The 14,419-nt window shown below is 29.5% G+C and overlaps 1 pseudogene; it reads right to left on the bottom strand.

Annotated features, from left to right (window-relative positions):
- Positions 1-4,502: 4,502 nt before the first annotated feature.
- LOC133304251 (seed linoleate 9S-lipoxygenase-like) lies at positions 4,503-13,058 on the bottom strand (annotated as a pseudogene).
- Positions 13,059-14,419: the final 1,361 nt, after the last annotated feature.

Raw genomic sequence — 14,419 nt, 5'->3', positions numbered from 1 at the left:
GCAATAAATTATATGAAAATCTCATATTATATACATCACTTCTCGAATCTTTTCTTTGCGGTTAGGAATTCTTCCGGGCCTTTACATTCTGAGGTAATTTACTTTTGGGCTTTTAACTTCTCCTGTTACATAAAGAAAAAGTGATAGGGCCCATCTTTAAAAAGTGATCTGTGTTGGCACGGAAGAAAGTCATTAATAGGAATAAATTTTTGGGGCTACTGTTACAGCAAAGATTCAGTACATCCCACCAATAAAAATATTACATGTCAGCTAAAGTTTTATTTCTGCCAAATTTTTTTTCTCTCCTATGATGTGTAATGCTCCCATTAATGGAATGCACTGAATCTTGATGCAACAGTAGCACCAAAGATTTATTTTTGGAGAAGACACTTTTGCCTGATAAATGTTTTTTCCCTTTATTTTTTTCTTTCATTGTTGTTTTATTTATTTGAGGTTTTATGCTAGCTATGTAAGTCATGTAATATGGTGTAAATCCAAAGAAAAACCAGTTTTTTTTATAATGACCTAATTACCTTTTTGGGTATTATTTCTATAAGTTTCAACTCTTTGAACCAGTTCTGAGACTAATCCTGAGTTGGGCTTAGTTTCTTGTCTCTTCCCAAAAACGTATTTGATTGGAATTGAATCCTGAATTTCTTTCCACTATACTCAACTTGTGTCATCAACAGAGCTATACCCGTTAGATATTAAGTGGAGTTTATAAATGAATAATTGATTACTGAAATGCATTTACCATGTTTGTGCTGGTTTACATTTTGTTGGATTAACAACCAATATTTTATATGATTTGTGGCTGTTTGCAGTTCATATTTATGTAGATCTGTCCTCCCCTTCAACTTTGACAACCAAAAAAATAAAATAAAAAATCAGAGTATTATAATCTAACTGTTGACTGTATTTCGTTTTTCTGAATCTGTAAATCCTTGTGTCTCGTTTTTCTTCTTCATGTCTTTTTATGTTCTTAGAGACCTGTTTGTTTGCACTTTTAAAAAAAGTAATTTTTATATCTTTCTTATTTTAGAAGTATTTTTTACAAAAGTTAAAGCTATTTATATTTTTATAAAAATATTTCGATTTTAAAAAAAATATTTGACTTTTGACTTGTGCTCTTTTTAGAAGTTAAAATTTTTAGCTTCAAACAAAAGTAAGTTTTTAATTTTTTTTGTGACTTCTGCTTTTTTTTAAAAGCAGACATTCAAACCAACTAAAAGTGAAAAGTGCTTTTTTTTAAAAAAAAAACAACAACTTCAGGAGAAAAAAAAAACTCATCCAAACAGGCCTTTAGTCTTCTGTGGTCTTTATTGTTTGGGAAATACCTTTCCAAAATCACAACACTAACATATGCTTAGAAGTATTATAAACTCGGTCTAAATTTCAGTGTTAGTGAGCAACTTAGCATGAAGAGGAAGGAAGTTCTGGAAATTGGTTACTAGATACATATATAGATTGACTCTGTATAATTATTTGACTATGATATTCTTGTATATGTAGATTGTGTTATTGCTAAACGTTAGAAGGTATAAAGTAACAGAGAATGGCTATTGAAAACACTGATAAACATTGATCTACATTCTCCATTTCTCATTTTCCTCTGAACTGATGAAATCATGAAAATACAGAGTGATTAAGTAACTAGCTCTGCCTTCCCACATTTCTATCATTTTTACGACTCCAAAATCCGAACAATTTCTTTTGTGTTTTCCATACAATCCACTCAAGTCCAAACATAAGTCAACAAGCTTTTCAGCATAATAAATGTACATGATTTTTTTAATCTTTTCAATTTAGTGTTTTTGCTGATCAAAATTTTCTTCTGAATGAATTCTCACCACTTCCTATCCCTGAACATTAATCATGTACAAACCAAATTACACATTACTTCGTTAAAGCAAATTAGCATTTGCTTTATTTGAAAGAAATAATTCTCATACTCTTTATAACGGTTCGTTATTGTTGTAAAATATGGATTTTTTTTTTTATATTCCTAAAATGGGATTCTCTTAAAAGAGAGTAAAGGTAATTGCTGTTAGGGTAATACATTTTTTTATGTTATATAAGAAAAATATTATTTTCTATACTCATATTTTTCAAATGGTTCTATAAGAATTTTTTTTTATCTCACCTCCAACTCTTTCCTATTTATTGTTCCGGTCGGAGATAATAGGATAAATGACCATAATTACTCTTCTTCGGTGGTTACAATTTGGCTTTAAACATACATAAGTCATAATATTTTGGGGTTTTGGACATCCAAGAGTCATGTTATTTATAACAAGGTAAGAAATTTTATTATTTTTTAATTACTTTTAAAAAATTAAATTTTTTAATACAATATTATGTGAAATCTTTTATATTTGTCATTTAATTTCATATTAACATTTAATTTCAAGATTTATCTCAATGCATTTAAATTAAATTTTTTTAAACAATATTAGTAAAATTTTCAAAACTTAAATGAGTCATTGAGATTTTTCAAGGCATTATTATTTGGGGATAAATTATTCTACTTATTTTTTTATGCTTATCTTACATCATTCCAATCTCTGACACCATTAAATTAAGGTAAATGATTTCTCTAGTCAATGGAGATAAGTTATTCCCTGTGAGCCTAAAACGACATCGTTTTGGGACAGAAATGAAGATTTTTTATAATTCTAAGATATTACAGTGTTATATTAGTCTTTATCATTATAATTTTTTAAACTTATAACCCAAAACGACATGATTTTGAGCTAGAGATAACTTTATCTTTCAATGACCTGAGAAATACTTTTTCCTTAAATTAAAATCTCAATATGATAGAGAAATGATAAAGTTTAATTGAGATTATGATTAGTTGAGATTATGATCTAAGTGTGGTTGAAACTGTTTTTGGTAAAACTTTGAACAATTGAAGTAAACTTTTTAAGTTTGGCGTAAAGAAAATAATAAAAGAAATTTCAACCTCTCCTCTAATCCCTCTCTGCGGTTTGGATTTCTTCGAGGCCTCAACTTACTAATGTAAATTTTTTTCCTCTTTTCTTCCTTAGTTGTTTTATATTTCTTTCTTCAATTGCAAATAAGAATTATGTGTTTCGATTGTTGATGCCGTCAAACACAACTGTCTGGTTCGTTTCCACAATTCAAATCCTACTGTTTTATTATTATTATTATTATTATTATTATTATTATTATTATTATTATTATTAATAGTTTTGATGATTCAAAGTTGGTACTCTTGATTTGGGGTTGTTTTAAGTTAGCTCCTGTATTATTACGGTAACTGCATCGAAAGGGAAAAATGGAAAAGAAAAAGCAATTATTGGTTATTGTATAGAGTTGAGTTTACAAATGAATAATTGATTACTGACATGCATGTAGAATGTTCTTGCGTCATGGGTTAACAAGCAATATTTTTTATATCATTTTTGGCAGTTTGCTGTTCATTTTTATGTAGATCTGTCCTCCCCTTCCTCTTTGATAACTCAAAAAACAATAAATAAAAAAATAACATAAACTATTATAATCTAACATATGCTTAGAATAATTTTACACTTGGTCTAACTTTCAGTGTTAGTGAGCAACTTAGCATGAAGAGGAAGGTAGTTCTTCTGAAAATTTGTTATTGGACATGTGGGTGGATTCTGTCTAAGTATTTGGCTAGGATACTCTTGTATATATGGATTGTCTTATTGCTATAGTTGAAAGGTATAAACTAACAGAGAAAGCTAATTGAAAACACTGCTAAACATTGATCTACATTGTGTACAGAATGGTCAAGTGACTAGCTCTTCCTTCCGATCACTTCTATTATTTTCACACATCCAAAGTCCAAACAACCCCTTTTAAATTTTCCCTACAATCCACTCTAGTTCAAACATAAGTCAAATTATGCTGTTCAAATAAGCTTTTCAGCATAATAAATTTACAGGATTTTTTTTTTTCGTTTTTAATTTAGTGTTTTTGCTCATCAAACTTTTCTGTTGAATGAATTCTCCTCACCTTCCTGCATCATTCATCATGTACAACCCAAATTACACACTGCTCTGTTAGAGCAAATTAGCATTGTTACATATAAAAGACATTACTCCCATATTGTTTATAATGATTCGTTATAGTTGTATTTCAATTTTTTATATTCATAAATTGGGACTCTCAGGAAAAACTATAAACCTAAATGCTTCTACATACTCCTGGTGAACATAACTTGTACTAAATACTAATTGATAGGGAAAACACGCTTTATTATATGCAAAGATGCAAACCAAGAACATCCAGATACAGTATTACAAACATAAAGATATCATTAACTATACATAGACAAGCATCATCTACGTTTATTACAAACTACAAAAGATACGGAAAACACACACTATTTTCAGATGGAGAGACATCATCTATGTTTATTAGAAAGTACAATATATAAGGAGATCACACACTCTTTTCAAATAGAGATATCATTTATGTTTATTTACAATAGATTAGGAAGCTACACACTCTTTTCAGATAGAGATACTGTTGGGAATTCCTCTGAAAGTCAACCCTTCATTACTTGTAGGAAGGAGCAAAGTGTAGGGAAGTTGAATTGGCCCCAATCGGTTTCTCAGACTTGAATTGTTGTTCCTCCCTGTGATATTCCCCTCAATTTCTGCCAACTTGCTTCCAAACTTCTTGAAGGCTTGTAACGCCGTTGAGTCAGATGTCCAGTTTGGATTATCCCTCTCCCCAAGGTAGACCTCATCAGAAGCATGACTTGACAATTTCTCAATCACTGAAAGGTCAACAAGGGTTTGGTACTTGGGTGTAATTGTTCTCAAATAAGCCTTTTGAGGACTCTTCACCATCTCATCATATTCTGGAGTTCCCTTTTCTGGGATCAATCTTCTGCTAAGAGTTGGACGGTTCAGGACAAAACCTCCATAAGGATATTGTCCAAAATTAACAGCTGCATGGAGAGCCGAAGCAGTCCATATGATAGTAGAGCAAGTTTGAATCAGTTCTTCAATAGTCTGCAACTTAGGCCACCATGGCTTATCTTTTAAGTCAGCATGACCCTTTTCTACAGCTTCCTTCCACCAAGCTTGCAGTTCAGTGTCATTTAGAATAGCCACATTTGTCGTGTAATACAAGGAAACATAGTCTTGGACCCATGTCTTAATAGCATCCCATATCTCTAGTCCATCAACAGCATAGGGGTAGTCCTCTATCACAAGGCGAAGACCATGGGGTGAAGAGGGATCCTTGACTGCCAATCCTCTGAATCATTCAAGCAAATAAAATTGTTATTAAGCGCAAGTCATTCCTAATTTTTGCAATCACTAAAGAGGAACTTTTATGTTTTGTAGTCCCACAATTGTGTAAGTTCGTGTTTCTATTATAAAACATTATATTTCAAACCTTCATACCTTTAGTGCCTAATAACTGCAAGTTCTAAGTTTAATTTTCTTTTCTAGTGGTTTATATGTATTAGGATTACCTCTTGATGAGATCATTTGGTAATGCTTGATCAGTAAAAACCCAATCCTTGTAAACCGCTGAAGACATCTCCACAGAATACGGTCCAGGCAAAAATGTTTTCTCTATAATACCACCTGCTTTAATTATTGATTGTCGAGCATGTCCATTGATATTGATGGTTTCACGATAGTGAGGATATAGAAGTTTATAAATAGGATGGATTACACTGAGATTCCTGTTTGTTGCTATGGAAAATGGCTCAACCACTGCATGAGTATTTAACCTGTGACCCCATGAAAAAACATTAATGATAATTTCTTATATACGCAGGACTAAACTTGTTTGTAGATCTCGCTAGCAGAGTTCATACCAGTGGCTCATGAGCTGGTGGTAGCACGAGTCATTCACAACAACATAAGCCTTGGCCAATAGCCAAACTGTACTTTCAACGCCTTGATCTGCAGGCAAGATGACTTTACTCACGGCACCAAACTGGTCTCCATTTGGATGTGGCAAACTTAATTCAATGGCCAGTGGCTTTAGAGTCCCATCATATTTCAAGAACAGGATTGTCCTCGTGGCATAAGCCTTTGCAATTGTGTTTATCCTTCTCAAATACGGCATGAATGCGTCATGGTAATCTAATATGAATAATCTCTGACCACTAAGTGCCTGTTCCGTAAATTTAATTTCAATCACTTTGTTTCATAGCTTCGAATCACATACTATTATGGCTTTAAGTGCAATGCATTACTAGAAATTCTTAATATGGTATTTTATAGTGAAACACATTCAAATCATTACCTCATCTATTGTGACCCCGTTCAGATTAGTCTCCAAGTGTTCTTTTGTTATTGTACTAGTTTGATCACCGTAGACAGTGGCATCTAGCTTGCTTTGTGGTGGGAACTCCTACCATTATTAAAGAATAATATAATGAAAGATGTGACTCTTCATTATAGGCCAATTCAAACCATTTTAACAAATTCACCGTTTAACATTAAAAGGATTTACTTTAACTTGAAGAAGGCGAATGACACAAGGATTTACACCAGCAATCATCTCTCTTGAAAATTAATCATCAGTCATCCATGCAGATTTACTCACTGCTCCAAATAATAAAATATTTGTCAAATTGGATTAATTCAACAAATGCACAAATTTTCTGTTGATGTTGAATATGATGCTAATAAATAAGTGTCATGTTAACTAAGGGTGGTTAAATAAAGATGTATACCTTTGATGACATGAGGTGTTGGAACTTGGAAACTTAAGCGCTTGTTCACCATGAGTAGTAGGAACAGTAATACCACCTTCATAGAGTCCACGCACTTCATCGAAGCTATCAAACTCATCCGGTATGATATTTAAATCAAAAATAGCAGAATTAAACAGAGGTAAAACGTCGTGAGATAAAGATAATATTCCATTTCCAAGGAAGTCTGATGACTTCAAGTGACCGAAATTTTCATCTCTGGGAACATGAAGCTCCCCTGGTTGCTCACTCTTAGGATCTGTTAAGAATCAAATAATAGTAAAATAAATATAAGCACGACACAAACTGTGTGACCCAAAAACCAAAAATTAATAAACCATAGCCAGAGAGGGGGGGGGGGGGAATTAAAATAAATTGAATCATAAATTAAAAAATAGAAGTCTAACCTTTCCTGGTTGGTTTTCTACCGGTTCTAACCCTACGAGGGTAGGGATAGGTGCTAGACCCTCCAAGGACTGGGCGAGCAAGGTTTCCACTGCTATCTGGATTTCCCAAATCATTATAGACATCATAATCATAGATCCTTTCCCATTCTTTGCGCTCCCCAGTTCCATCTCCTCTTAAATTTTGCAACTCCTCTGCTCTATATTTAACGAGCGGAGCTGGTGTTTCTCTTGGAAGATACGCCTGCAATATGTGTAATGATTTTCTTCATTGTAAATGAAATATATATGGAAAAAATATTTTTTCAACCAGATATCTTTTAATTATATAGTACGAATCGTATATAATTATAAGGGTTCATTTTCTTTTAAAATTACTTCAGACAATTTTGTCTAATATTCATTGAAATGATATCATTTTAAGGCAGAAATTATGATGATTTTAATTTATTTCAGGATTATAATAATGTTTATCATTCTAATATTTGAATTTTTCTATTCCAAAACGACATCGTTCTGAAAAGTGACTAAGGAGAGAAAAAAAAAAGTAACTTTAACGTTATAACTACGTACTATCCATAATGTTAAAAAGGATAATTTGGTTGGAGAAATGTTACTCCCAATATATATATAGGTAAATGATTTCTTTAGTCAATGAAAATAAATTATCTCTGGTGAGCCCAAAAAGACGTTGTTTTGTGTCAAAAATTAAGGTGTTTTTGCAATTTTAATTAATTGTAGAGATATATTTGTTTTTATCATTATAATTTTTTAATCTTACAACTCAAAACGACGTAGTTTTGAGTTCACTGCAGATAAAGTTATCTTCAGTGACTGGATAAATATTTTTTGATATCAAAAAATATTTCTCAAGCTCCTTGAGATATTTTTATCTCAAGTCACACCAAAACTACTTCGTTTAATTTATTTAGTTCTTTATATTAATTTATTCATCTTTAAATTGTTATAATTCTTTTTTTTTCTCTTTTCCTTTATCAGCATTGATCAATCTTTGTACGGTTATGATTTAGTGACCGGAGATAAAGTCATCTTAAACAGTTTAAGAAACGATAAGCCATATATATATATATATATATATATATGGTCCTTTTTGTATTAATAATTAAAAAATTTAAGTCATAGTGTGAGATTATATTAATAATTTTATATTTATTTAATGATATGTGTAATAAATTTAAAAATGGGCTAAATTTTGTTAGCGTTAGAAAAACAGTATTTAAATATCATAACTACTCGTTTGGTGGGAGAGCTTACATTATTGTCGAAGAAAATGCGGTCCTTTTTGTAACACTCAGCGTTGTAAACCCATGAGTTACAAACAAAGTGAATGGTTCCATGATTTGGAATGTCTTCAAGTGTGACACTGACAAGGAAGAACTCAGCTTGCATAAAGTTTTTAATGTAAAATGCTCCTGGTATTCCGAAATCACTATCCCAATCAAAATAAATTTCGAAACCATCCTGCCTTGCTCCCAAGGTTGGTAACGTTGGAATATGCTTCTGCATAAAGGTTTCTGTCCCAAGTTTACCATTTCCACTTCCAACAAATAAAATTCCAATGAATGAGTCAGTGATCGATCGAATAATCTTAAAATATTGATACTTGCGTGAATATTTTTTTTCTACATAATTTATATACTATTATATGAATTCAAGAGTAATATTTTATTGTCAAATTCAAATACGAGACAATATTGAACGGCAAGAGTAATATTTTATTGTCAAATTCAAATACGTTACATCGGTGACTTGTCTCTGAGGTAGTGTTTGGTTGAGGAGAAACTTTGTAATACTAAGAAAATGTAAATACTAAGGATCTGTAGGGAAATTGAGTTAGATAGGAAAATTTTAAAAAAGTTGTTTGGTTTGGCAAAATTTTATCAGAAAAATTGAGTGAAATTTTTGAATGTGTGTTTGGTTGAAAATAAAAATTTGATGGGGAAATAGATAGAATTTACGAAAGCAACCTTTTCTATAAAATTTTGTACCATTGCAACATATAAGAAGAAGAGTATTAATGCCGTTGTCTTCATCCACTTTTTCATTTCTCCAGTTTTTGACAAGAATACCATGTCTCAAACAGCATTTATCAACAGTGTTTTTTACCTTCTTAACACACATTTCTACTTAGATAGACAAATGTGTTTGATGGATAAAAGTTATAAAATCTTTCAACCAAACAAGGAGAACAAGAATTGTCACATGCACTTAGATGGGGAAATTTTGAGAATCCCTCAACCAAACACTACCTGTAGAAACAGTGAACGACAATCACGAGGAGGAGACTTTCACATGACACAAATAACAAATTATGAATAATTAAGGATTTTATGAATATAATATTAAAAGTATCATGTTATAGGCATATAAATATTATGAATTTTATTGCATAGAAAAAGACCAAAAAAATTGGAATAAGTCCTATATCATTTTGAATGTGTATATAAAAAAAATTATATTATGTAGCATGATATTTTTAATTCCTAATAATTAATGGGGTTTACAGTTGTCACTTCTCATTGACATAAGGAAAGTTTACCTGCACATTCATGAGAAGTAGTGTCATTAATTTTATTTTATTTTTATTAAGTGATGGAGTCCACTTTAAAAACTATGTCTGTGGCCAGGGAGATTTTCTGATACATGAGAAGTAATTTCCCCGTAATAATTCTACGAGTAAACATCTTTTTTGGTTCCTGACAATATTTATGAAATCTTTTTTAGTCCCTGGCAATAAAAAAGGATCAAATTGGTCCCTAACAGTATGCAAAAAGGGCCACGTTAGTGATGAAGGAGTTACATAAGGACTAATGTAGCCCTTTTTTCATAATTTTAGGGACCAATTTGATCTTTTTTTATTGCTAGGGGCTAAAAAGGATTTCGTAGATATTTTCAGAGACCAAAAAGGGTGTTTACTCTAATTCTACATATGGAACCTTATTTGTTGTCATAAGGCGGGCTCAGTTAGCATACTAAATTGCAAGTTCAAAATTTAAAAGTATATATTTAAGTGACTGAATTTACACCCGTATAAATTTGAATCATTAATCAACTTGCATCTAATAATTTACAATCTATATAATAGATTATAGTCGTTAAATATAAATATAATCAACAATTAAGATTAAAAATATAATTAATATCGAAGTAAAATGATATATAATATATAAGAAAAATTATATTTATAACTTATTTTCGTTTATAACCTCTTACAATCATATTTTAACCATTAATTTCCATCAATCAATGATTATTATTTTCGCAAATGAAACTCATTAATTAATTATAAATTCACAATAAATGATAACCGTTGATTGACTAAAATTAACAGATAAAATATGTTTGTTAATGAAAATAGGTTGTAAGTATAACCTTCCTCGTAATAAATCATTTCAATCCAAAAATTTTAGCTGTTAGGTAAAGATACACTAATAATTTTATATTATATTTCTCTAATACACTACAGAACAGTTGGGTTTGAAGGGTGAACAATGTACCAAATCCCGTCATTCTGTGCTAAAAAGCTTCATAATATTTAATTATTATATTTTTTTCTTAAAATAAGAGATAAAAAATCGAACTCATGACCATTTGACCACGAAAGGTAGGGGTATGCATGGTTCAGTTCGGTTTGATTTCTTTGTCGAACCAAATCCAAATGGAAAAAACCATAGTTATCAGTATCGTATAATACACGATACGATTCACAAGCACAACAATGCATATCGTGGATTGTATTGGAAAGGAATTTGTATCGGACGATAAGATACGTATCGTGATGATACAATACGAAAATCAAACCAAAATTATAATTTAATATAAAAAAGAAATAAGATTTGATTTATGATTTAAATTAATTTGTAAAAAAAAATTAATATTAATAAAGAAAATAAAATAAAGATTTGATTTGTGATTTAAACTAAAAAATAATACGAAAAATTTATACTTATAAAGAAAATAATTAATAAATATTTTAATACATATATTTTCAAATTATTTTTTATTATGTTTTTGTATCTTCGGTTAAATATGATTCATGATACATGATACAAAAAATGACCAAACGATACACGATACAGAATGCGATCCAACAACCTTGGAAAAAATAATTCAGTTCTTAAAATTGAATTGATTTATTAGTTCAGTTTAGTTTTGAACTGGTTCATAACTAGTTCGATTCAATTTTAAATTAATTTTAAAAATTAATTTTGAATCCAAATAAAAATTATAAAAAGATTGGAGGACAAAAATATATATAAATGATACTAAAATTAAAAAAGCAATACATTTTTAAAAATAAAAAAATACATATGAGAAAAAAGGAAAAATAAAATAAAAAACTAGTTTTTAAAAACAGTTTAGTTCAAGAATTGATTTTTAAAAATTAATTTTTTTAAGTGTAATATTTTTTGTGATATTTTTTGCACACCCTTAAAACTGATTTTTGAACCAGTTTTCAAACCATATGAAAAGTATGAAGATATTGAGAAAAATCAATTATAAATATAAATAATACCACAAATATGGAAAAAAAGCACTAAGCAATTAAAAAATAAAATAAAGTAAAAATAAGAGAGAGAAATATATAAGAGAAAAAATAAAAATAAAAAACTAGGAAATTAAAGTAATAAAATAAGGGTAAATGATTTTTCAGAAAATGGAGATAAGTTATATTCGATGAGCCCAAAACGATGTCGTTTTATGATGAAAATCAATGTGCTTTTTTAATTCTAATATATTATAGGTTTATATTAATCTTTATGATTATAATTTTTTAATCTTATAACCCAAAACGATGTTGTTTTGAGCTCATTGGAGATATCTCCAGTGACTGGAGAAATACTTTTTCCTAAAAATAAAGATAAAAGAAGGAACAAAATGTTTACAAAAAAAAAAGGAACAAAATAAATAAGGAAGAAAAATATATAAAAAGAAGAGAAAAAGAAAAAAAGAAAAGCATTTCGGTTCATGATTTTGTAGATCAATTCAGTTCTTAAACTTGTTTAAAAAACTAGTTTGGTTCATAAAACAGTTCAGTTCAAGAATTGATATTTAAAAAACAGTTCAATTCAAGAATTGATTTTTAAAATTTAATATTTTAAGTGCAGTTTAATTCAATTCAATTTTTTTAGTTCTTTTGAACACACTTAAGGAAAGCTCTAATATTGTGATACCATCATGGTTTTTTTTTTATATATATTTCTTTTAGATGATCCCTTTAAGGGAGTGTTTGGTAGGATGCAAAAAAATTGCCCTGAAAAGTGGGGTTGGAAAAAAAGGTTAGTCATATTTGATAGGAAGGTTTGTTAAAATAGTGGTTGGAAACTTTTGAACACATCAAATTTTTTTCCACATAATTTGCAACCGTAAGATGACCTCTGAGAACATGATATATAAAACTATCCATGATGGGAGAAGCTAATAACAATTTTTAAAGACAAAAACACTCTTGTTTATGAGCCCTGTTCTATGAGATTCAGTCCTATTCATGGATAGTTTCGTAACTTTATTAACATTTTCATCATTTATTTACTATCAATCAAATATAATATCGGTAAATTTAACTCAATTTTTTCTGAAAATCTTTATCCTACCATACACATTTTCTTAATTTATCAGGCAATATATTTTTCTCACCATGTTCCCGATAAATTTGTGTTTCTGATAAAAATATATCTTCTGTACCAAACACTCGCTCAGGTTATTAAGAACTTAGAAAGAAGGATAGAGAAAACAAAGTACAAACCATCAGTCTTGGTAGTACTGATCAACTGCAAGGAGACGCTACGGCTTAAGTAGGCAGTGGCACTATCAAGTGGTTGGCCAGCTAAGCCGGTGGCAGTGTCGAAGCCCAAAACATTTTTGGCCATCAACACCACAGTCCCCTTGATCTTTTGGCCCTTGTTGAAGATGTTAAACATCTTTGCTGCTTCTTCTTGCTGATGCTATCAACACTATGTATACTTTTGCTGAATGTAGGAGAAGCTTGTGGCCTGTGAAGACGCCAACTAAGGTATATATAGGTATATAAGCTATTTTTTTTTTTTTTATGAACAACTTGCCAAACGTGATAAAAAAAACTTATAATGAAGTTTAGAAGCTATTCTGCATATTTTATAAGTATTTTGACAGGCGAAGAATATTGTAACAATTAATTACTACTAATCAATTTCACTGTTAGATCGTTATTTATATGTATTTTGATAGGGGAAGAATTGATTATGATTCTCCATATTTAATACTTTATATTTATTTTCACCTTTGTATGATAATGATTTTCTATATTTAATGTGAAAGTATTAAATATGAGGAATTATAACCATATAAAGATGGAAATAAATATAACCGTTGGATCAACATAATCGATCTAACGGTGAAATTGATTGATAATAACACTAGTTGGTTGTTACAATATCTTACCTCATTTCATTTGAGATTAACATTTTTTATGATATAAGAGATAACACGTAAAAGTGTATAGGATCCATGTGGGCCCATGTGAAGTGAAGAAAGAGAAAGTGAAAATAGGACTCATACACTTTTATGTATGTGTAGGAGATAAATTTATCTCCTTCAACATGAGAAATATTAAACCTTTTTATATTTATGTCACAATCAAACATTAAAATAAAAAATATTTCAAATTATAAATTATTAGATATACATAATTAATTTAAAAGAATAAGCATTTAAATTTAAAAATAAATTAAAAATCAAATCACTTTTTAAGATATATATAATATACGTTCATTTAATATATAAAGATATATTTAATATATTATTTTTTTATTTGAAATTATGAAATGAAATTATTTTATATAATAGTTATACAATTATAATTCTAAAAATTATATTTTATTTTTAAATAATTAATAAATATTTTAGTCTCTTCGATTTTAAAATATTAAAATATGTAATATAAAAAATTATCTTATTCTATTTTATTTAATTCTATGTCATATTTTGTTGTACCCATAATTTAACATCTTATACATAGCTTAGGAGCCCACGTTAAAAAACGCTTTTATTTTTATGCCATGTTGGGCACTCTCTTATCCATTATAGTAAGGGCTAAATTATAAGAAACTAGTGCAATATGGACAGATTTCAATGGGACTACAATAATTAGGCCAAAATCGAACTGTGATAAAATATAAAGAATTTTTCTATATTAAAAAAAAATATAAGTAATTTTTAAAGTTCTACCCGGCGGCTTTTTGACCCTGGCGGCTTTGTGACCATTCATAGGAATTAATCATCAATCGTTAAAATTTCACATTAT

The sequence above is a fragment of the Gastrolobium bilobum genome, unplaced genomic scaffold (assembly GCF_033153095.1).
Source record: "Gastrolobium bilobum isolate Gb01-03AN ecotype WA unplaced genomic scaffold, APGP_CSIRO_Gbil_v1 utg5599, whole genome shotgun sequence".
Taxonomy (NCBI): domain Eukaryota; kingdom Viridiplantae; phylum Streptophyta; class Magnoliopsida; order Fabales; family Fabaceae; genus Gastrolobium; species Gastrolobium bilobum.
This window is presented reverse-complemented; position numbering and strand designations above follow the sequence as displayed.